The sequence below is a fragment of the Crocuta crocuta genome, unplaced genomic scaffold, assembly GCF_008692635.1.
Source record: "Crocuta crocuta isolate KB4526 unplaced genomic scaffold, BGI_CrCroc_1.0 scaffold162, whole genome shotgun sequence".
Lineage (NCBI taxonomy): Eukaryota > Metazoa > Chordata > Mammalia > Carnivora > Hyaenidae > Crocuta > Crocuta crocuta.
Genome location: NW_027529433.1, coordinates 4426643 through 4447605, shown reverse-complemented (window position 1 = coordinate 4447605; position 20963 = coordinate 4426643). Strand labels below are relative to the sequence as shown.

The 20963-nt window shown below is 47.4% G+C and overlaps 1 protein-coding gene across 1 annotated transcript in view; it reads right to left on the bottom strand.

Annotated features, from left to right (window-relative positions):
• Positions 1-20963, bottom strand: part of LHFPL2 (LHFPL tetraspan subfamily member 2) — a 143521-nt gene that overhangs the window by 22895 nt on the left and 99663 nt on the right. The gene's annotated exons all lie outside the window — the stretch shown is intronic.

The following is a 20963-nucleotide window of genomic DNA, read 5'->3' as shown; positions in this document are numbered from 1 at the left end:
CCGACTGAACGCAGCTGTAGCGGATCCCGGGCCCCGAGCCGGCGCCCGCAGCGCACTTAACTGGTTTTCTTTGTTTCAACTTCTCCCTTCCCGTAATCTCACCCAGGGCTGGTTGCCTTATCTCCGGGCGGCACAACTCCCGGCCAGGGCCAGTTCCTGCACCCACCCCAGGCGCACCCTCTGGCACAGGAGCTGCTGCCGCCTTGGGATGTATGGGTCCTGCTCCATCGCCTCTCCCTCCGAAACGTCAAACAGCAGGGAGATCCAGAAAGAGCCAGATAGCACTTGCAGTGAACCTTGCCAACAGTCTGGCTGTTCTTACGGAGCTTACGGGACTCTCTGCCTTCTGTCCTGGTACTAGTTGAGCTAAGTTTTGACAAACTTGCACCAAAAGGTTTTACTTAAAGATAAAGAGTAGCAACACCCACTTTTATTGCCTGGGAATCAAATTAGCAGCACAGACAAAATAGTACTCGCTTCATAGGTGCATGAGGAAACAGCGCGTTGAAAAATAACAAAACACTGCTCCTCCAACTTATGTATTCATTTCTCACCGGGTGATTTCTGGACAAAAAAACCTACACGAGTTAAAACTCAAAGAAGAAAAGAAAACCTTGAAGAGTTCATGACTGACTCATTTGGGGAAATTACTCAAAACACAGGCATTAATGACCACTGACTAAGTGTCATTACCACTGAGTGGACTTGTTGACAACAGAAACTTGCCTATGAAGAATGCATTCCTTGAACCGTCGCAATTCATCCCATGTGCCTCTGCCTGAGCTTTGATTCACCCCAGGTCTGCAACTCAACATGCCCCTTGTTTCTGGTCGCACAAGGGCTCATTCTGTTCCCAGGGACAAATGGCTTCATTACCAGAGGGCTTTGCTCTAACAGCTCAAACCTCCTTCAGAGGGGCCTGAACCCTGAAACGGGTACAGTGCTCATCAGCAGCTCCATCTGCTATCCCTTCTCCAAGGTCAGAAAGAATCTCACAGTTCACAGCTGACATCTGGGCGCAAGGCTCTGTTCTGAGTGATGAGATCTTATTAACTGAGGTCACATCAGCTGCACAAGAACCGCACAGAGCCCCCTGGCATGCTGGCAGTGGGGTGGGGCCAGGAGTTAATTGAAGAGGAAGGGGAGTGGGGAGAGAAGGAAGCCCAGAGTCAAAGCTTGTACACCATGCTAGCGAGAGAGAACTACCTATCTCATAAAACACAGCACATTTAAAAATCCTCACCTCATTACAGTTACACAAAATGCTGTTTTGAGAAATTACCTAGCACAGTACTAGGCCCACAGGCCTTTAATAATTGTCAGTGTGTGTGTGTGTGTGTGTGTGTGTGTGTGTGTAATGCAGCTCTCCTGAGCGCTGGGGAAGGGAGAAGTGCGTTCCACTGCAAAAGTTCTGGAGTCCATCAGGTCCTGGTTCCAGACACAGCTCCACCACCAACTGGCCCTATGGACGCCTAATTCTCAGAGCCGCAACTTCCTCATCTACATGGAAACAGTAAGATCCCCTGCTTCACAGTACTGCTTCGAGAAACTGTCAAGGATATGTTAGACCTCACTGTCTGGTAGAGTAAACACTCACGAAGTATCAAGTCCTTTCCCTTAGAAGTCTTTCCTCGAGCATGGAGGACGCTGGTGAGACGACAACTTAACTGCTCGAAGTGCTCGGCAGATCACAGAAACTTGGCTATTACACGCAATCAAAGATTAAGCACAAGCTATCTAGAGATGGGTGACGTCACTCGTGTCAGCCTCCCCCGTGGGCTTCTCAGCAGGTTCTGGTCTTCCTCCTTCCCCACCGCCTATCCTGCTGCCAAAATGCTGTGAAATAAAGTAGCATGAGGCCAGAAGCAGAATCTACTCCCACTTGCTCATCTCACCCCCACTCGACCCCAAATACCACCAAAGAGAAATGCCTTTTGAGAGAAGAGTTACCAACACAAAAAAAGCTCTGGGGGAGACTGTTTAGAATGAACCAATCATTCTGAATGAGAACAAGAAACAAGCCCCTGATGACTCCCGGAGGCTCGATAAGCTGCACCCACTTGCCCGCCCACCAGGCTCACAAACCCTTTGAACCAACAGGTGGAAAGCCAGCCCATGAGAAGATGAGGCTTCTACAAAGTCTTTCCATGTGATTAGAATATTAGCTCACTGATGTGCCAGCTGATCTCAATCCCTGCTCCTCTTCCGTTTAATGGAAAAACTTCAATGTGAATATCAAACCTCTATGTGTTTGACCTCTTGCAGAGCCTCAGGACTCTGCTACAACCTCTCCGGTGACCTGGATCTTAAGGTCATTTGGACATGCCAAATGTCCACTGTCCTGGTGGGCAACCTTGGCTCAGAGTCAGGCCTGCCATCAGGCTGCTATTTCTGAAGAGAAAGGATATGAAACTTCTGGAGAACAGAAAGTGGCACATTCAGCCTCAGCAAAATGGTGCATGCCAAATTTAGGGCAGGGTCATTTAGGGAGCCATCGCTTAAGTTCACAAAACATAGTTCTCTGTCCCTCCGTGCACAATAGTCCCCTATCTACTGCACCAAATTCTCACACCCATGCCAGCATGGCTGGAATGAGGCCTTTATTCTTCTGTTTGGAATAGGGAGATAACATGCTTTGGTCTCTCCAGCCAAGTTTGCTAATTACTACTCTAAGTAGAATAGCCATGCTATGCAAGGCTGACTGTCTTTCCTGTGGATCCAAGAAAAGCCCTCGGGTCATTGGGACAAGGGAAAGTCTGGAAAGGCATCATGTGTGTGCTCTGTACAGTGTCCTCGTTTGGCCATGTCACATGTGCAAGGAAAGGCACCTGCTGGGACAACATCCACATCAAAGGGAAAACAGACCCTCCTTGTAGATCTTGTTAACTGTGGGGATTCCAGCACAGAGCCCCTCAATCTCTCATCCACTGCTATTCCCCGTAGTCCCTGCTTCTCCAAAACTCACTTCATGGATGTTCCATGTAAAAGTCTTCTCTCCATAGGCCACTAAATACATGTCCATCTAGGACAGCTGAGTTTACCTTCACATCCCTGATGGTCATGGATAATCTGGACGGTCCTCTGACTTTCAGAAATGATGCTATGATTATCACAAAGGCCGACAGGAAAAAAGCCTCTTAGCAAGTAATAAGAAAAAACAAAAACAACCAAAAAGAGAATCCAACAATAACCTGCAGTAATATGACAGAATGCAGAGCAAGTGGAAATTGATAAGTCATTTGTTAATGGGAGTTATATATTACATACATACATATGTATGAGATATATATGTTATATATATACACACACAAAGGCCTCATAACTTTTTTAGTGTTTTTAGTTTTGTTTTGTTTTTTTGAGAGAGAGCATGAGCAGAGGAGGGACAGAAAGAGGAGAGAGAGAGAATCCCAAGCAGGCTCTGCACTGTCAGCGCAGAGCCCAATATGGGGCTCGATCGCACGAATCATGAGATCATGACACAGGCCGAAATCAAGAGTTGGAGACTTAATCAACTGAGCCACTCAAGCCCTCCTATTTAAAACAGGGGTGAAGGTAGTAAGCTGGGGCCAGCTGGGTCTGTACCTATCTTTGGCTTCCTGCAGTCCGTAAAAAGGGAAGAAGGTACTGGTGAGGCATGATCGCCCCGGGCCAGCCGGTCAGGAGACCACAACAGAAGTGAAGGAGCAGAGGCAAAAGGAAAGGACTTCACCCTGAAGCGCACAGTACTAGAGCAGCAAAGGCCAGGACAAAGTTTTGAAGAAGGCTAGTTTGCTTGTTCATCCTGGTTCTCTTTTCCTCCTTTATTATGAAAATCGGCAAACACAGATAGAAGTTGAAAAGAAAGGGCTGTGAACATTCAGATTCGACAGCGGGATACAGCCTCACACTACCACTCAGCCTGTTTTTTCTGAACCATTTGAAAATAGGCCACAGATGTCTTGACACTTCAACTCTAAATATTATAATACACTTCCTAAAAATAAGAACATTTTCCTATAAGACCACAATAAAAATAACACACCCCACAAAACTGACAATACTTCCCTTATATCCAAAGCCTGGTCCACACGCACATTTCCCTGTCCTGCCGCACGTTTTACAGCTCTTTTCTTAAAGCCATGACTCAGTCAAGACTCATGTGCTGTGTTTGGTTTTGTGTCTATAGTTTCTAGTCCTTTCACCTCTAACCCTGTTTGCACTCATACCCTTGACACTGACTTTTTTTTATTTTGTGAGGATACCAGGATTTGTCTTATAGAATCCCCGACAATGTAGATTTGTCTATTTCCTCATGATGTCATTTCAAGTTGTTCTCTATCCCCTGCTTTATAGAAATGAGGTTAAATCTAAAGGCTAGTTTAGAGTCACCTTAAATACTTTTGGTGAGACTCCTTTGTAGGTGATGCTGTGTTTGTTTTTCCTGCTGGAGGAATAACATTTGGGAGGAACAATACTGAGCTATACCTCAGAATCAGAATAGTTTTATGCATATATAGACATACATGATATGTAAGTGTGTGTGTGTGTGTGTGTGTATTAACACACATACATATATAGAAAGAAAGACAGGGGCGCCTGGGTGGCTCAGTCAGGTAGGTGTCCAACTCTTGGTTTCAGCTCAGCTCATGATCTCGTGGTTTGGTGAATTTGAGCCCCACATTAGGCTTCTTGCTGACAGTGTGGAGACTGCTTGGCATTCTCTGTCTCCCTCTCTCTCTGCCTCCCACCCACCTGTGCGGTCTCTGTCTCTCTCAAAATAATTTAAATAATAAACTTAAAAAAAAAAAGACAGACAGACAACATGCCTAGGGTCCTGTCTGGCCCAGAACAATGAGAATTCTGGTGACAGGGCACGCAGAAAGCTGGCTGGGCGGGCTCTGTATGCTTCAGAGAGCTCCTTGGGTGAGTTCTGAAGCCAGTGCTGAGAAGCCCTGTCCTAAAAGATGCCATCCTGAAGCTTAAAGTTCTTTCCCAAAGGGATTTTACTTCTAAGAAACATTTGCTGTATTTCTTTGAAATGGAACCACATTTTATATACAACTTAGGAAAACACAGAAGTATCTGCAGACCTGGGGAGTGAGATACATCTCTGAAGAGCCCTTCCCAGCAGGACTGACTTGAGCCAACAGAGCCTGGGTTGTGATGCTGAGGAAAGCTTTTGCGTCAAAGGAGGAGAGGCCATCTTTCCTCTAATTTCAGAGCCCTCGCTCTCCAAACGGGCAGATCTGGGCTCCCTGAAGCTTTCCCCTCCCCCCTGCCTTGCCCTCTACTCACCACCCCTGCCCTCAGCCAGTCTGGAGGGAGCACCAGGTGACGGCAATTCCACATTGAGCAAAGGGCACTAAACTGTGTGAGCTGGGATCGTGGGGTTTCCAGAGCCTTGGACCCAGACTCAATAACAAATCTCAGCTCTGCCACTAAACAGCTATGTGTTCTGGGGCAGGCTGTTTAGATTCAGCCTCTGCCAGCCTCAGTTTCCTCATCTGCAAACGATAGCAACATCTTCTTCCCAAGGTGGCCAGAAGGACTGAAGGAGACAGCATATGGAGAATAATCAGCATACCTTCCCGTTCGTTGTGCTCAACACATGTGAGCTATTGTTAATCATTATCATGGGATTAAACAATAATTTAATACATCATCATATGAATCACATGATCATATGACTACATACTAAATTTACTACAGTGACTCATGTGGCCCAGAGAATCAATACACTTCAGAGCAGATCGTATTTTGCTCCCACGTCACTGGTGGTTTCTTTGGCAATATGGTCTCCATCTCAGTGTCTTCTGGAAGGATAAGAGGATTGAGTGAGTAGGGTTTATGTGCTTTTGCCTTCCAAAAGTTGAAAAGCCCCTCTGGGGGGCTGCCTCCTCAAGTGTGGTCCCTGGACCACCCCCCATCTCCTAGAGGGAGATGTAGGCCACCTGTTTTAAAAACCATAAGTTCCTGGTCCCTACACACTAAATCAAACTTTCTGGAGGTGTTACCAGAAACTGCGTTCTTAACAAGCCCTCAGGAGACTTTTACATAGTAAAGTCTAAGACTCCATCGGGAGGAAGACTTGTACTCGGTGAGGTGGCTGGCATCTTGGAGCTGGGGAAGGGGCCAAAGGGAAGAGGCCAGGAAGAGCTTGGGGGGTTCATCAGGACAGAGCCAGACACCTGTACTCGGCACAGCTCAGGAGGTCACAGACGTCAGGTCATGATCTCACGGTTTGTGGGTCCAAGCTCCACATCGGGCTCTGTGCTGACAGCTCAGAGCCTGTTTCAGATTCTTGTCTCCCTCTCTCTCTGACCCTCCCCTGCTCACGCTGTCTCTCTCTCAGAAATAAATAAAACAACAAAAACAAAAAGAAGTCAGCTACCAAAGGAGGTTTTGCACACTCTCATTTGCCCTGGCCACCCCCTCAAACACACAGACTATGGAAAAGTAAACATGTTGACAATATCTAAGAAGAGGGCCTGAATGCTCTAAGAATGATAATTGTTCTCGGAGTTATAGTCTCAACATGCTCAAACCCTCCACCTTATTGCCACTATCCTTTCCTCCATCTCAGCTCTGACCCACTGGGAAATGTCATGCTGTGCTTCTCAACAGAGATGATTTTGTCCCCTCCCCTATATAAGGAACATGTGGGAACATCTGGAGACATTCTGGGGTGGTCACAATGTGGGGCGGGAGGGGAGTGTGTGCTGCTGGTGTCTAGTGGGGCAAGGACGCCGCTAGCCAGCCTGCTGTACACAGGCCAGTCCCACGAGGGGCAATGTCAGCAGTGTCAACGGTGAGAATCCCTTTCTAGAGGCTTCCTGCACATAGAACAGTATTTACATTTATAGGCGCAACATGAAACAGGCTGCTAATGCCTGTGGTATGTACAAGGGTCTATTCTAATGAGTAAGCCATGTTCTATGATCTGGATGGACACTCACAGTATTTACTCCATCACAGAAATTTGTAGCTGTTTTCCTGAATTTTTGTTTAAGGTCCATGTGGGTCTGTGTGTCCAAGATGGAAGGCTGACAGGATGTGGCTTCCAACCTGCCAGAGGGAACACACTCAGGGACCGTGCCCTTGACCCTGCCTCTCCGGGGGCCCTGACAGTTTGTTTGGACTACACGCAACAGTCAGCGACTGTTTTCAGCCACCTCTATTCTGCACATGGCAGAATGGGGCTCCGGGTTATTAAGAGCAGGTGGCTGTTCGCTGCTAACTTTCTTCGCTCCCCTGAAGGTCTCGGGTGACCTCAGAAAACCTGACCACACGGCTTTGACTTCTCTCAGATTCCCCTGGTCCAGAGTTGGGCTGTCCTCTCAGGCATGCTCAAATGGCCACTCCAGGTGCCAGGAAATCCCAATAAGCTTCCCAAGAAGACCCAGATGGCGTTCATGGATCCCACTTACNCTGATGGACCCCCCAGAGCAGCAAAGACCCCGCCCCTCCAAAAGCAACTGAACAAGCCTTTTTTTTCCCCCCCTAGGCTTGGAGCACCCTGAGAGCTCTTGCTCACTGTCAGGCTTGCCCTTTAATTCCCTGCTCCTGGCCAGTCNCCGAACCCACGAACCGCGAGATCATGACCTAAGCGAAAGTCGGACGCTTAACTGACTAAGCCACCCAGGCACCCCTCACGCAGTTCCTTCTTGATGCCCGCTCTCACTCCTCTTGTATCTAATCCATCTGCTGGCCAAGCACCCATTTCTAGAGATGCCAGTTTTACACTTCCTCCGGCAGGTGTCAGAGCCTACAGGGAGCTGGTCTACTTGTGTATTTTCTAGATGATCCACTCTTTAAGATGTCTGAAGTCCACTGAACTCATTTCTTAACTTCTTCCTTGTACAAACCTCATCATCTAAAAATCTTTAGAAGCCAAGTCTTTCTTTACTTGTCTTCTACTCTGTCAAACAGGAGGGAAAGAAGTACCAGTCTCCAAGGAGACAGTGAAGTCCGATCTAGTTCACATCCTGTAAGCCAGGGGCCATATGCTTATGCCCTGAACATACTGCGGGGTCCAAATGTTTACGATTTGTTTCAGTGGAATTAGAATTTGAATTTGAAGAGTTGCTCTTCATTGTCACTGTGGTATATAATTTTAAACTGAAGGTGTTTTTCAAGATCATAATGAATTCTGTGATAACAGGCAAAATATAAGTCTTAAAGTGAGATGTGTTAGTTTTTTCAGGATCAGTAAGAATGTAGAGTGTTTTAATGGAGAACAGTAATGAAGTATGGCGAACAAAGAACTCAGAAGAACTTATACATAAAAATCAAGATATATAACTTCCTTCTTCCTGAACGCCCCGTAAACACCAGAGACTCCAAGTGCCCTCTGTTTAAGTGCCTCAACTCTGAGAATAAATAACCCTTAGGGAACAGGCTTCTGGCTTGTCCAAGTGGACAGCTGGACAGCCTCTCCCAGCACTGGGGAGCACAGGCATTCATTCTTATAGCAACTGCAGGCTTTCTAGGCCCTTCCACACACAGGCTGAAAGACATCACTGCTGTTCACAAGATACAATGCCATCAGCCAGGTTCCCTTCCAACAGCTTAAGAAAAACCAAACTTGATAAATGGAGAGGATTATACCATCTGTTACTTCTGAGTCTCTCACACAAACTCACAAACCACTAGAAACCCCAAGAATCCACTAGAACAAGAGTCTCATTCTGACTGAAAGCTTCTGTGAAAGCTTTTGTGGAAGACTGTATTATCCCCTCAAATATACGGTCTCTCTCCTTGGAGGAGGGTTCTATTTTTCCACCCCACTGACATCAAGCCTGACCACGGGACTGGCGTCAGCCAATCCATTGTGAGAAGTGACACGTGCCACTTCTAAGCAGAAGAGCTCATTTCTTTAGATCAAATAAATCCCCGACAGAGGCCTCCCCATCGGCCTGGGTCCCTGACAACATGAAGCAGGGGCCCTTGATCCCTGATAAACATGCAGTGTGGGCAAAAAAACCAAGCGTGTTGTTGCCGGTGCTGAGACTGTAGGGTCACAGAGCGACCCGACCCCCTCCAGGGTAATGCCCTTGGTGGGATCTGAGAGCCTGCCTGTCCTGACTCTCTTTGGTACCAGGTTAAATTCAACTTCACCATCCTCTACCATACAAGTGCCAAAGAACTTTCTGAAACTAAACAATGATAAATGAGAAATGTTAATGCTTGGCAACTATCTCTGAAGTCCTCACTGTACAATTCAGTGAGGTAAGCTGCTACAATACAGATTTTCCTCTCAATATATTTATTTTAGGGCTAATAAATGGAAGTGCTCAGACAGAAGAAAAATTCCCTTTGGAATAAATGCGGACAGTTACAAAGTGACTCAGAGGACCAGCTTGAAGAATCACTTCCACATCAGGCACTTCTCTGAGGCCTCGTACCCCAGAGCTCTGAGTCACTTGAGCTGCCTCAGCTTTCCCTTCTCTGCTTCTCTTTCTTCCACCCTTGGGGTGGCTCCGGCCACCTTCTGCAGGCGCCGGCTCGGACTACAGCTAGGAAGTCTGCTCCCATAGCACAGGCGAGCTCTGAACTTTGCATGAGGGGGAAGGCTGGGCCACAGCAGCATTTTTTTTTTAATGTTTATTTATTTATTTTGAGAGAGAGCGAGAGCGAGAGAGAGCGAGAGCAAGAGCGAGAGAGAGCGAGAGCAAGAGTGAGAGCGAGAGAGCGAGAGAGAGAGAGAGAAGGAGGGAGGGAGGGAGGAAGAGAGGGAGAATCCCAAGTAGGTTTCACACTCAGCACAGGAGATCCTTGCAGGACCAGCTGGTACCAGAGTGAGGGGCCCCCAGAGGCCTGTGTGGGACATGCATCAGGCCAGGTCCTTCCTAGGAACTGGAAGCCACAGGACTGGAATGAGGGTATCAACTGACAGAGGGGACAAGTGACCTTTGAGGACACAGGTGGGCAGGACTGAGACTCTGAGCTTCTGGCTGTGGAATAAGAAGTAATGTCCACCCAGACGCATGACAGCCAGAGGGGAGAGAGGGAAAAGTCAGTGATGTACGAGGTGGAAGCCGTGAGCCACGGGGTGAGAGCTGTGACCATACTTAAAATTCTTTCAGGTCACCTCTACCACGAGCATCAGAATATTCCCTCTAGGAATATGGTCACTTCAGACATAGCATCTGGGTGCAAACTGGTGGCTTCCATGAGGAAGACTTTCAACAACTCATGAGAATATGTGTCACTTTTAAAAAAGTAGTGTGGCTTCTGGATGGCTCAGTTGGTTAAGCGCCTGACTCTTGATCTCAGGGTTATGAATTCAAGGCCCGGGTTGAGCTCTGCACTGGGTGTGAAGCCTACTTAAAAAAAAAAAAAGGAAGTTCTTGTTTTAATTCAGGTATGGTCTCTTTTTGAACCAAGTCTCTTCTTAACAGCAATATGGTATCATTTTATGAACTCTGTAAATAGCACTAGACATAAACGTTAATCTGGAAGTCGTCACCGGTAGTTAAAAAAAAAACAGCACGAAAGTTTTTCCTTTCCTTGCACCCCCTACTGGCCCTGAAAATCTCACCCATTAGTGTTATTGACACGAGAAAACAAGAGAGGTTAATGTTCAAGCTGGGCCTTGGTGCCAAGGTTCCACCAGCCGCTAAGCAGGTGATGGGTGTGAGCAGAAGTGCCCCAGACACCTCATCTCAGAGGCCAAGGGGACAGGCCAGCTACGTGACTCAAAGAGGTTCCCACCTGCTGGCACAAACCCCACCCGGGACTTCCCAAAGGGCCCAGGGCAGGAGTGGCTCACCGCAGCGGCAAACGTCACCCAGAAGCCCCTGACACAAGCACGTCGCAAAGCCGCCAGCCGCCGTCCAGGGTGCTGGTGGAGCTCTCAGGCGCTGATGTATTTCTGTTTACTCACTAAAGGTTATTAGTAGTGAACTGGGCCTAGAGATGCAAGACAATCCATATCTTTAAAAACCAAGAGGCTAAGAATTTTGGATTTACCCAGAGATCGAGACATTGCTCACCTTCTTCTTTTCAAACCTTTTATATTCTCACTGAAGTCACTTCTGTTTCTAATCAAAGTTGCTAAGCAACAGAATTTATTTTTTGTAACGTTTACTTATTTTGAGAGAGAGAGAGATACCGTGAGCAAGAGTGAGCGGAGAAGGGGCAGAGAGGGAGAGAGAGAATACCAAGTAGGCTCTACACTCAGCACAGAGCCCAATGTGGGGCTTGATCCCAAAACCATGAGATCATGACCTGAGCTGAAATGAAGAGTCAGACACTTAACCCGCTGAGCCACCCAGGCGCTCCAACAGTAGCATTTAAAAGTTTTTGGATGAGTTAAAGGGCCAAAGTTTGTTGTAGACTACGCTCATATTTCTAAGGGCAACCTGAAATGTTCAAACTCATTATTACTTTACCCACATTGCTGTTGGCTTTCTGCAATGGAAGAGACAATCTGCAGCCTAAGGTCTGAGCCACCTGTCCAGTGTGCACATGCTTCCTGAATGCCAGTGAGCTCGGAGAGGGGACTGACATCAGCCTACAGCTTTCTGCACTGAGCACATATGCAATAAAGAATAAAAAGGACCAGGTGGGTATTCACAAACATGGCTCTTCATAACTCTATCAAAAATCTCCCCTTTCTAGAGCCTTCCTCCTCTCGTGTATTTCAGACCCATGAATTATACTGTGTGATCAGAAACGTGCACAGCCATACATATTTGTACATTTTTTTAAATATCTAAAAACGCAGCTAGACAGATCTGCACACGGCCTCCACATCCAGGTCATTAAACACTGTCCATTTCAGTGATTTCAGAGCCAGACACCGAGCTACCCAGCATTTTTCACCGTTCCCTAATGAGAAGGCCAAATTCAAAACCATAAGCAGGTTTAAACTTTCTTCATTTATTAACTAGAGGAATTCCCCAGATATTTAGAATTCAAACTGTTCTGAAAACAGATGGGCTTAAGTACAGCTCCCAAAGGGATGCTCACTCTTCGAGGAAAAGTTCGCTCAATATACAGCTGCCAGCAGCTTCTGGGAGGTACAGAGACAGAGGAGTCCTCAAAGGCAAGCAACAGCCTTGGCCTGTGTCACTGACCGGCCCTAATGACGGAGGCCAGTGCCCCGCGGAGGCGGCCTGGATGGAGTCACTGCGGACTCAAAGTTCAAGATGGTCAGAGAAAACCCCCTATTTTGGAAGTCTGAATCCTTGTACTTGATCACATGATCTAGCACTTTCTTTCTGGAAACAGGGAATTATTGTTATAGTTTCTAACAATAGCGAGGCACAGTGAACACAGAGAAAGTTCAACTGGATGTCTCAGAGAGAGTGCATCCGAAGGCCAGGCTGCTTAAAAACAGCAGCAAAAGTGCTCTTCAATGAGAAGAGATGCCCTAACCCTCCGTTCCCAGCTTCTCCCCTGTAAGGGCTGATAAACAAGGTGGGAGAAGAGGAAGCCAGTCCTGGTTTACATGCACGTGTCCAGTGCTGTGGACTCAGTGGGCGCCACAGTGGGCTCCCGCCACCGTCTTCCCCAGCACATGCCTGCTGGACTGTACGACTCACTGAGAACCCACACNAGGGGGGAATTAACTGTACCTGGTTAGGTAAAAAAAAGGAGCATCCCTGAGAAGCCAGAACATACTCCACAGGGCATGAGAACAAACAGACATCATCACAGCCACCACTGCCCACGGCCCTGATCACCACTGGCCTCATGAGAAGACACCCACACAAGGCAGAGAAGGTTCTTTTCTTTGCATGTGAAGTGCCAAGCTCAGTGTGGAGCCAGACTGTCTGGATTTGAATCCTGGTTTGACTACTTCCTAGATGGTAACTCTGGCACAGACCTGTCTCTGTGCCTCAGTTTCCGTGTTTATAACCTGGGCTACCCCTAGAACCTACCACGTAGGATTGCTGTGAGGATCCACTAAGTTAAGATAAATAACAAGCTTAGAGGAGTGCTGGGCATGTGGTAAGTGTTCCAGGCACTGGCCTACCCTCCGTGGACCAGGCTCCAGGCTCTCCGTCCCCTGATGGGGGATTTGCACCCAAATGGTCACTTTTGAGGTGTGCCTGGGGCATTCCTTTTGCCATTTAGATATTCCTGTTCTAAGGCCCGCCAGGCATGAGGTGGTTTCCCTCACCTTCAAATACCAGTCTTTTCCATGTGGGAGTCCTAAGCAGGAAGGGCAGAAAATGGAGCTAGGTCTACGTTCAATGCTGTCGCCCTGACTGTACCATTAAGTGGTTCTGTGTCTTTGAACAATGAAGTTCACTTCTCTGAAGCAGGGCTGATCAAAGTATCTACCTCACAGGCTGTCACAAAGGATTACAGAACCTGTCCAAGTAACGTTTAATGGTCAGCACTCATTAGGTGGTAGGAACCATTACTATTATTATCAGTCAACATTTCTTTTGCTCCCGGAAGTCCGTTTGTCTCCACATGGCAACAAAAAAATCAGCTTCTCGTACCAGTCACTCTCCACAGACTGAAGTTAGTCCAATGGCAGAGTAATACGTGGGAAAAAAGCACTACATGGGAAGCCCGGAAAACACGAGCACTGCTCTAGGCTCTTGCCCAACACACAGCTCACTTTAACTATTCTAGCTTCAGTGACTCCGGCACAAAATGACAGGGATGGATCTGCAGATCACCACTGTCACTTCCGGTGCCAAAAGTCAGTCATTGCAAGCACAAGGCCATCTCTTACTGCCTACTCTCAGACCAGGCGCTCCCCTGGAGCAGGAGGGCCCCCAAGTGCTACTTTTCTGGAGTGGGAGGCCCGCGGAGGGAGGGCAGAGGGGAGGCCCTGCAGGTTATGAAGAATGCTAAGTGCAGGTGGCAGAAGAGGGGCACCTGGGTGGCTCAGTCAGTTAAGCATCTAACTTTGGCTCAGGTCATGATCTCACAGTTTGTGAGTTCAAGCACTGGGTGGGGCTCTGTGCTGACAGCTCAGTCAAGAGCCTGCTTCAGATTCTGCCTCCTCTCTCTGCCCCTCCCCTGCTTGCATTCTCTCTCTCCAAAATAAACATTAAAAAAAATTTTTTTTTAATGGCGGTAGAAGAGAAGGTCACATGTGATCACAGCTCTGGGGCTGTGGGCGTTGGGGGTCACACCCTTGGGCAACACACAGGGACATGTCCAAGGGCCGTGGTCACAGTAGTTGAGCTAGATTAGTTCCCTCTTCCCATCGTCTTCTTGTTTTCTCCCCGGGGTGGGGCAACCCAGTTCCAACCTTTCATTTCCAGCTCCAGGGTGTGTCTCATTGTTGGAAACACAGCAGAGCAGTGCCACCTCCACTCGAGTCTTTGGGCTAACTAACAGCTACAGATGAGGCCCTTCCTGTCCTTGGCCTCAGAGATGGACCCTGAAATTGGAGAACCCTTACTCTGTTCTGAAAATCCAAGGTCATAGAAAGGGTCCTTCCTTTTTCCCCCCAATTTTATTTATTATGAGAGAGAGAGAGAGAGAAAGAGCCTGAGTGTACAAGCNTGAAATTGGAGAACCCTTACTCTGTTCTGAAAATCCAAGGTCATAGAAAGGGTCCTTCCTTTTTCCCCCAATTTTATTTATTATGAGAGAGAGAGAGAGAAAGAGCCTGAGTGTACAAGTGGGGAAGGGGCAGAGAGAGAGTAAGAAAGAGAGAATTCTAAGCAGGCTCCACGCTGTCAGCAGACAGCCCAACGTAGGGCTCAATTCCACAACAGGAGATCATGACCTTTGCCGATATCGAGTTGGAGTCTGACTGAGCCCAAAGAGTCCTTCCTTTCTGAAATACTTCTGCTTCCTGTCTGAGATAAGTAAAATGCTTGATCATGAAGAATTTCATAGCCATATGCCAGAGGACATAATAGAATAAAAAGTCTTAATCATTTTAAAGTATTTATATGTTGGTCTCTTATGCGTTTTAAGAAGGGTCCCAGCTGATTCACAAATGTTGCTTAGTATGAATTCTCCAGCCAGAGAAGCCGGCAATGAGAGATGCTCCTCTTTAAGGAGTTTAGTTTCAGGCAAGAGTCAAAAGTCATATCCCTTTTATTTCAAAACATAAACCGTATGAAACTGTCCTATAAAATTAATGTTTGCTACTGTTTATTCTCTGTTCTTTGGTGAATTATTAAAGTCAGCCAGTGCGATTCTCTGCTCAGTTATAAACGGCCCCAGAAGGCTGATTTGCATCCATCCAGGGGCACTTATTTCTGATAAGTGCTCTTATTAATGATCTAATAAAGTGTCTTGTTTTGTTCTGATCAGCCAAGTGATTCAAATGATGTTTAAAAATTCAGCACTCCAACCCGACAGCCTGGCGATGGAGCTGCTGAACCCACATTAATCTAAAGTGATTTCCAATTTTCCCTGGCATTATCAGTAAGATCATGGACGGATGAAAAAAAGTTCTTTTAAATTTCGGTTCCGATGATGTCAAAGGCACTATTTTACCAAGGTTCAGTGAAATTGATCTGATTAGAAATGATAATCACAGATGGCAAAGGCCAGGGGGGAGAGGTACCCATGAGACCCGTCATCTGCCTGTCAACCACAGGCATCCTAAATGGGCGGGCAGGCTCTAGGCGTGGGCAGGGAAAATAAAGCTATGTCAACAACAACAACAACAACACTCAGCAAACACACCCAGTTTCACCCCTCTTAACTTCCTGACCTTTGTTCCAGTTCCAAATTGCCCATTAGCGGAGGTGGCCATCATAAAAGCAAAGGCTGAATCGTATCAGGCAACTGGGATCGAGAAGGAATAAAAATGGCTGTATGTAAGGCAAGCTACGTGCAGGTGCTAATAAGCTGATAACTGAGTTGTGCACACGCACAGCAATACCTCCCACCCCCGTTGCGAAACCCAGGGCCCAGATGCTTACCAGGCCAGAAGGAATGGATTTCTGAGGTAACTGGTAAACTGCCCCTCTCCTGCAAAAACAGTTCTTCTTCTCCCCGGGCCCCAGAATATCTGAATTCTTGATTGTTCTTCCATTCTCATCTCATTAAACCCCACCATTCTTTGAAAATAATGCTCATTAAATCCCTGCTAAACCAAAAGCACGTAAGGAGTCTCAGGTTGCCAGCTCCCCAAACTGGAGAAGCCATAGTCAGATATATTTATTTGCCCTTATCTATCACTGGGATTAGCAGCCAAGCTCTCAAGCAAGTTCTCAAGAGGGAAAGCAAGATGGTTCCCTCTAGAATCAAATCCCTTGTTTAAGACCTGACTGTCTGAGGTGTGTAGAGCAATCCACTGAGTCACGGAGTGGGGAGAGGAGACACAGAGACGCTCACTGCCCTCAAGTGGAATCAAGAAACACAACAGAGACTCAGGCCACTGAGGAACAGGAGCTTCGAACTAAGTATGGTGGGCCAGGGTGGGGACACTACTATGAGGGAGAATCTTGAAAAACTAGGATAAGGTTTCACCAGGAAGATAGATANGGCTTACCCGAGGTGTGTGCATAGAAACACTTCTGAAAGGCAGGCCGAAGGGCTGGATCCGGCCAACACCCCTTACGGTGTGAGCAAAACAGAAGTGGCCGATCACACTCCCGGTGGTGTTTCGGTGGGGAGAAGCAGATATGGTGGCTGAAAGGGAGACTGAGATTTAACTCTGGCATATCTGCTATAGAATATGATGAATTTTCAACAGACAATTAAATTAATTAAAATTAACCCATGTTCTAACAGCCACTCTTCCCCATTCAAATTCATTTGGTCACTGACTGAATTATTTGTGAACTTTTTATAATGTTTTCAAAGAACCAGGATGAACTTTTTTTTTTTTTTACTTTGGAGAGAGACAGAGTGCAAGCACAGGAGGGTCGGAGAGAGAGGGAGACACAGAATCTAAAGACAGGCTCCAGGCTCTGAGCTAGCTGTCAGCACAGAGCCCAACACGGGGCTCAAACCCACAAACTGTGAGATCAAGGTCTCAGCTGAAAATGCACGCTCAACCGACTGAGTCACTCGGGCACCCCATTATAATGAACCTGAAGTGAGTCTGGGTTTCTCATCCAAATTCTACCAAGAAAAAAAATCCTAGAACACACTGGTTTCAGGCAGTTTGGTATCAAGCCCATACTGGTTTTGGAGGCTAGTGGGGGTCATACTTGGCAGGCCTGCTCTGCCCTCATCCACTGCTGCTCCAGAGGGCGGTACCCTCTGGTCCTGAAATGCTGGTGCAGGCCGGACTCGATCGTTCAAAGAAGCAGCTTGCACGTGACAGAGTAAGTGCGTGTTTATATTTGGCTCAGGAAAGAAATAAACGACCACGTTAGGGGAAGAGTTTGTAAATATCAATGTGATCCCAAAAACCAATTTGCAACCCTTTTTGCAAGCTGTCCCTTCCTGCTAAATTCTCTAGTAGCTCCTGACCACGTGGGACATTTTCAGGAGAGGAAGGAAGGGGGCTTCAGTGAATGTGATTGAGAAAAGTACCAGCTTTCCATCTTATGTAAGACATACAATTTAATGAGGGCCAAGGGTACCCCAATTTCCTCATCACAAAGAAAGAAAGGCTGCAGCCATCAGGTTGGTAGTGGCCACTCCTCAGAAGCCAATGCAGCCAAATCCAGGACCCAAGTGGTGAATCGATCTCTTTTCTGGGTGAAAGACCGTACTCACATACTGCCAACATGAAGTTATGTCTGTCCCCATGCCTGGATCTGAGCGAGGGCTGGACACTAGCAGGACGAGCCCTCACCCTCGAAGCACACACGGGCCGGCAGGGCGGCAGCTAAGTCAGCAGGTGGCCACAGCACTGACTTGTCGGTAAAGACGGTGCACCCTGTTCTCCTGGAGGCAGAGCAGGCCACGGGAACAAGTGCTCGGCACACGCCCTGCTCACGTGGGCACTGTCCCATGAAGCAAAGGGGGTACAGGCAGGAATGTGACAGGGAAAGACAGCGGGAGCCATCTAGTGAGGGGCTGGACAGCTTTGGGATTTTCAGTCTGGGCCTATACATTTTGCAGAGGGGGTCCCTAGAATGATTTCAGCCTAAAAGTGACAAAATCAGGTTTGCATTTGAGAAGATCACCTCCAGGACACCTGCAAGGGTTGGCCACGTAACAGGAAGGAATATAACTTCCCTGTGTAAGCGTGTTGGCATATACACTTTGCACGCATGCAAGCAGAGGTACACACGGGATCTGTGGGGAGCTAGTGATCCCCACGACCGTTCAAAGGGGGCAGCTGAGCCCCAGATCCAGGAGATTGCTGCCAAGAAGCCCCGCAGAGCCTGTGCTACAGTGATGTGGTGGTGGCGGCGGCAGGCGTGGGGGGTGGCAGCAAGGCCTTTAGGACGTTCTTGCAGTGATCCAGCGGAGAAAAGGTAAGGGTCTGGGCTACTGCAGGGGGAGGCGCAGGTTTGAGAGGGACGGTAAGGCTCTGACCCTAACTGAACACAGAGGTTGCTGAGGAACTCCCTGATTTCTGTCCAAACACCTGAATACTTCCATTCCCTGGAGGAAATGGAACGAGGGACAGTGGGGTGAAATCATGAGTCTAGTTTGGGTCAAGAAGAACTTGCGATCTCCGTGGACGTACAGCAAGCACTCAGAGCATAGAGGGGCTTCCAGAGTAAAGAGCACCTGGGGTATGAATGACTCTCCCGAGGTGAGGGTATGGAATAGAAGGACAGGAGGCCCGGGGATGTGCCCTTGGGACCAAGAAAGCTGCCAGAGAAACAAGGAGCTGTCCACGGGGGGGAAGAATGAGGAAACCATGCGTCCTGGAAAGGACGATGGAGACAGATGGGAGGGGGTGGGCATTGATGTCCTACAAAACAAACATTTGATCCTAAAAAGCAGTAAAGAGGTTCCTGAGCAGGAACTAAAGTGAGTCTCACTGTGGTCTGAGATACACTTCAGAATGTTACGCATCGTATTTTAGCTACATCCTCAATTTGCCAGCCCCAAGCATTTAATTAAACGAAAAAAGAAAGTCCCAAGGAGTAATTTATCGGAGGAGTCATTACAATAAACAGGCAGTTAGCACAAGGTCAAGATGAGGAAGAATGCGAACAATACCGCGCTGTAGATGCTGCTGGGGGGCGTGGGGAGGGGGGCTGGAGGGAAGGAAATGAGCTGGACAACGCACAGATGTCTACGTTTTCACTGCCAGGAGTTCAGACAAACAGGAAGACCTTAAACTTCTCCAACTGGGAGCGCTCGGTTTTGCCTGATGAGCAGAAGGGCGGAGCACATGACTGGAACACAAAAACAGACGGTTGTGATTAAGGCCGTTCCAGAACGTATATGTGGCCTCGTTCACACAGAAACTCAAGCCTGGCTTACCCTGCGCCCAGACCATGCTCCCTCAGCCTGCGGACCTCTTCTCCAGGCTGGTCCTCGGGGTCTGGGGTGCATGGCCTGTGAGGTCAGAAGAGCTTCACCGACTCATAGGACCAAGGAGGCCAATACAGTACATTCCACAATTTAAAAATTTTCTGCTGATATCTAGCAGAGAACTGATGTGCACTGAGCCTGCTAAGTGAGGCCCAAGGAAAAATGTCTAGCATAATGATCCACGTGAGCTGCTCTGTTCAGTAATCGTATCAGGACAGAGGATTAACAATTGTTAGAAATCCTTTGCACTTCACAAGTGGGGAATCTTAGGAAATATTTCTTTCTTGTCAACAGTTATATATTTTTTCTCCCTATTGAGTACCTTTGCAAACAAGGAATATTTATAGACGTAAATAAAGTTTCAGAACATCACTTGGAAGGGGCCCCTTACCTATTAAACACAAATATTCGGCTGTAACTAATCACAGGGCTTCTTAAGCTTCGCACCTTGAACACTGGGGTTGGATAATTCTCTGTTATGAGTCCTGTAAGTTAGATGAGGTTCGCAGCATCTCCAGCCTCTTCCCACTATAGGCCAGTAGCAGTCTCCCAGTTGTGACAATGAAAAATATCTTTCAAGGGGCGCCTGCGTGGCTCAGTTAGTTGGGCGTCTGACTTCAGCTCAGGTCATGATCTCGCGGTCCGTGGGTTCGAGCCTCCCATCAGGCTCTGTACTGACAGCTCAGAGCCTGGAGCCTGCTTCGGATTTTGTGTCTCCCTCTCTCTGCCCCTCCCCCACTTTCTCTCTCAAAATTAAATGAAACATTTAAAAATTTTAAAAGAAAAATGTCTTTCGATACTGCCAAATGCCCTTGAGGGACAATTTTGCTCAAAAAGGTACCCACTGTGGTTAAGGACACAGGACCTAGATTAAGGTGAGCTTCAAGTCCTGGCTATGACACATACTATGAGAATAAAGTTGGGCAAGTAATAGCCTCCTTATGTCTCAATTTCTTCAGCTATAAAATGGGAATAATACTACCCACTTCATAAGCTTGAGATGAAGATTAAATAAGGAAATACAAGTAAAATGCTTTGCACAGAGCCCAGCACATTGTATACATTCAGTAAATGACAGCGACGACAGGGGTTGGAGAAGAGTTGTAGACCTGTGACTTTGGAAGATGAAATCAAGCCTGTCACTCATTTGGCCATAAGGTGAAAACAAACCGCCCAGAGAGCTCATGTCTAAGCAGTCTGTACAAGGGCACTGATGGCTAATGTGTTAGAAACACAACCACTTATTAATATAAACCTTGGTGGAAATCAAGTTGCTTTAATTCCTTTGGGGATGAAAGGGAGGAGAAATAGAGAAAAGAAATGAAATGGAAAAATTGCTATATACCAGAGAGAAATAACCAGACACAACTTGGAAAAGCTAAAAATTCACACTTTTAAAAAACTACTTGGGCTACAAATTAACATAAACATGCTGAATTTGGAGGACTGAATTTGGAGACCCTCGGCCGCTGGTACCCCAGCCCACCCCCTCCACCTCCACACACACAAGGAGCACCTCTCCTTCCCGGCGGTGGGGCTTGTGATTCCCTCACAGCCTGGCTTTGCATGGAAGGATGAGAACACGAGCACAGAGTCAACCAGAATCCAAGCCAAGCTTTCTTGGGTTTGGCAACAGAGACTCCATCCAGTAGCTG